Consider the following 4489-nt stretch of genomic DNA (forward strand, 5'->3'; position numbering starts at 1 on the left):
AGAGGACAGTAAGATCTTATAGGAATACAAGACAAATCCACTGCCAATGGGTTTGGTAAAGGGTCTATAGGAAGCAAATTGGATTTATTTCAGTTTACTAAAAGACTGGAATATATAGCAAAGTCCGATAGATGTACCATAACACTATGCATGGAAGACTGAGTATCTGCCAGAAAAAGTAGGGTGTCATCAGCATATAGTGCAAGTATATCTTCCTCCATACCTCTTTTAAAACCTATGATATTTGGAGACTGTCTAATAATGGCAGGTAAAGGTTCAATGGTCAATGCGAACAATAAGGGAGAAAGAGGGCAACCTTGTCTGGTGTCCCTCTGTAAACAAAAGCCAGGAGAAAGAGATTTATTAATCCTAATCTTAGCGGAGGGAGTATGACATAATAAATGTATCCAAACACCAAATCGAGGTCCAAACCCAAATTTGGATAGAATGGCCCTTAATATCTCAATGCAACACTAGTGAATGACTTTGCTATATCTAATGCCACAAATGCTCTATAATAATTTAGGGGTTACCAGACAGTAATAGGTAAGAATATTAAATTATGTTCATAGTTATGAAATTGAAAGTTTGGGAGAAGCAGAGAAGGACATCGTAAAGACTTAGCCCTCCTGCTCACCGTTCCCAGCACTGCCTTATGCGCCGGCTCTGTGACACCCCCTAGAGGACTGGCAAAAAGATGCCGCAAAGGCAGCTAAGGAGGTTCGCATTTTAACATCAAGAGGAAGTTCTCATAACATGAGACGAAGAAGCTCGTGTAACAACCAAGAAGAATTCCCCTTTAATTTCAAGAAAGAATCTTTGCAAGCCTTATTTGGAAAAAGAGCCATTCAGAGCCATCTTCTATTTATTAAACTGAACTCGGTCATAACTTACAAAACTCTTCTTATTCCTTTTTATTTTTAATGTTGTTATCTCTCTTTTCTGTATATTTTTACCTGCACCAATTCTTTTATTAAAGGAATATCTTAAAATTTGTTAAACTTATCTCTACGCTCTAAATGAGAACTTAAAGTATCCTAGTCTCCGGGAAGAGTGCTACTGTATAGTGAAACCTGTAATTTTCCTGTCTGAAAGGAGGGTGATATCATAGGCTGTGTTTAAGTTTTCACATTAAAGATAAAGACACCGGCACTCCACATTCATGAGCAAACGTCTATTTATTGACGTGCAGCATAGTAAACAGCTGTTTACTATGCTGCACGTCAATAAATAGACGTTTGCTCATGAATGTGGAGGGCCGGTGTCTTTATCTTTACTTGTGATTATAACGCATGCCACCCGTTGACTACCGCAGCACCCGCTTTTCAAAGGGATTTGGCGGTCAGGAGTGCGATGGGACTACAGACTTTAAGTTTTTCGAATTGTCACATCATTTGCTGAGAACAGTTCGTGTTTCTGTTAAAACACGTGGTGGCAGCTACTGTTTTGTTAACTGAGGAGTTAACCATCCCTAGTGACAATTGCTCTCAATCTGCTGGCCTGAGATTGTTGTCCCACGAGATGGGAAATCCCTGGGCAAGGTGAGGCTGGGTGTCATCCCTGTGACGGCTTGGTTGGTTCAGAACAGCGTATAGTCACATATAGTGACGTACAGTGGGTTCGGACTGGGCCCGTCCGTCACAACAACAACATGACAAAGTAGATTCCAAATAGAAAGAGGAAACTCAGCTTCAAATTGATCTTTTTAAGTGCAGCAAACTCCCAGGTACTGTGATATTTGTAATCTTAAAGCTTATTTGGGAAATTACTTACAAGATTCTGCTGACATCATGATGCACACTTGACTGGTTAGTCCCCACCTTAATATGGCTATCTGTCCATTGAATCTACTGTTTTGCGCCACATGTTGCCCAGCCAGCAGAAAGCTCCTTGCCACACCAGCCAGTTCTTGCCTACAACTTTTGCGGCTTTAGACAAAGTTTTTTAGTCTCAAGCTTATAAGTACCTGTGGACCATTTGCATTACCATAAATTCTTATCACTTTATTGTCTTTGGCCTTTTCCTTTTCCTACTGCCCAAAGTTCTGCAGTTCCCATTAGATGAAGCCGAGTTAGGGACTAAATTTGGATCAGCATAGCAAGAAATACCAGTAGGTTATCGACATTCTCTAGTGGTAGTTTCTTGTAGGAGAAAGTGAATTGGTTATGATAATGTGTATTGGGTTTTGTGTGTTGACTTCTGGTTTCTAGGATCAGATTTTCTGATTTTTATGCAAGTTGATGGTTTAAATATTTTTAGTTGTTGCTATAACTTTGTCTCACCCTCTATCTGGCTCTTTTGCCGGATAGTTTGGCCTGTTAAAGGACATAGAAAAATAACAGACTTGGTGGCCAGATCACCAGGTGAAAATAAAGAAAAAAAGCCACAAAAAAAAAGAGAAATTGCATCTAAGGGCTGGTAAGCTGCAATATATTAAATTTTTGCTTTTTGGTTTAGACATGGTTTAAGAAAGGATACATTTTCCCCATGGGCACACATACATACAGTATATCACATTCTAAGCCTTCCTCATTCCACTTGAAAATGTGTTCTCTTTGCAGTCTGTGCCTTTGTTGGGGGTATATATCCTCACTTCCTGTCCTGTCTGACACCTGCCAAACTGACAGGAAATGGGAAGATTTTACCTTACTCCCCTTTTCTGTTTGAAATCCATATTATATACACTGAAAGTGTAGAGACGTCTACCACATGTGAACAGACACATCAATTAAAACCCAACTGGAGTCCCAACCCTTCCACACTTTATCTGAAACTTTAAAAAAAAAAAAAACAGAGAGCTAGAGCTTTTTTGTTTTTAATAATAAAAGATATTTAAGTTAGTAAAATATAAAGCATCAGTATGGAAATGTGAAATGTACAACATTGCCTCCAGTAGACCTCGAATTCTTATTCTTGCTGATTTCCCTCCTAGCCTAGGCACAGTCACATGCTTGGAGCTCAATGTATAGTTTTTTAAAAAGTATACAGCAACTCCACATGGTTACCTCAGGAATTTATTCAGGCTGGCTTGCAGTTACACTGTTTATATATGAATGAAATAAAACAAAGAAAAAATGGGAATATGTTTTTCATACTTTGAATGGTGGTAACAATTAGAGCAGAGGAGACCCAGGGCACAAAGAACAAGACCTGGACATATGCCCAGGATCCATAACCCCTAAATAACAGGACAGAGACATTGGCACAGACTAACTTTGCATTTTTGCGTTGCAGTAACATGCTCAAAACATGCATGTAACTGCAATGTGTGGTAACACCCCAGGCATGTGTTAGTGTGTTGTGTTCAGTGCCATTCACACTAAAACGATGGACAATGCATGGTAACGCACTACTGTTGTTGTGTGCTGGATTGCCAAAGAAGGGTCAATTCTAGTTTCTGATGAACTGAAGTGTATTTGACAGCCCATGGAAAATGATTAAGCTGCCTTAACATAACACAAGTTAATGTTCTTTTAGGTCCTTGACAACACTGCCCATAGGTGTGCATGAGAAAATAAGCAATTCTAAAGCAAACAAAAGACCATCAAGACAGCCTCATATTCTGAATAAAACTATGAATAAAACTAGAGACATCATAATGCCATACTTCTATTTTTTGAACTAGCCCACATGCAGTGATGATTAATGGTACTATTGTAAAAAGGTAAGCCCTGAGGGTTGAAACACATTTAAGTCATGCAGCTGTATGGCGGGGAACATTCATTTGACCAGGACAAAGGAATTTCAATAAAGGCTTTGATCGGTGGTATCCAAAGTTTGTGGTAACTTTTCTTACTATTATAATAGACCCACTCAATTAATTGTAAGCAAATTGTTCGGTTGGGCTGTTGTAAACTTTTGACTGGATAACCAACTGAATGTGAAAAAAGGACGGTACACCATTACTTCTTGACAAATGTCTGTTAGATACTTTATCTTGCTAATGTGGCGATGCATGGCAATGCCACTGTGTTATCTCCATTCCTGTGTCCAGAATTTGAGTGGCCAGTGCATGCTGATGGCACAGGTGTGCACAGCCTTTAAAATAAAGGTGTTGGAAAGGGTTCAAGGCTCCAGCTGGGAGACAGGAAAGCTCCACCCAGGAATCAGGGTGGAGGTCAGCGCAGCAGGGTGCTGTGGATTGGAAAAACCCCCAGTGTGCAGGTTAGCACACGACTGAGGCTGTCTGGAGGTACAGACAGTGGGCTGAGGCCGGAGCAGCGGTGCTGCAAATGCAAAGCCAGGAGGCTGGATGGGCAGGTGCTGCCATGAGATGCTAAAGAACCCCTGCGAGGGTAATTACTTTATGTTTGGGAACTTTCATTTAAATAAAAGTGGGCAGGAAGCTCTGAAAAGAACATGTTTGCGAGTGGACTCAGTCACTAATGCGCTACCGTTTGGAGCTAATTCTCACACTAAATACTAGGGATGCACCGATACTAGTATCAGTATTGGTGCCAATACCGAGTATTTAGGCAAGTACTCGGCC

The sequence above is a fragment of the Nanorana parkeri genome, unplaced genomic scaffold (genome assembly GCF_000935625.1).
Source record: "Nanorana parkeri isolate BGI_ZX_2015 unplaced genomic scaffold, ASM93562v1 scaffold910, whole genome shotgun sequence".
NCBI classification, from domain to species: Eukaryota; Metazoa; Chordata; class Amphibia; order Anura; family Dicroglossidae; genus Nanorana; species Nanorana parkeri.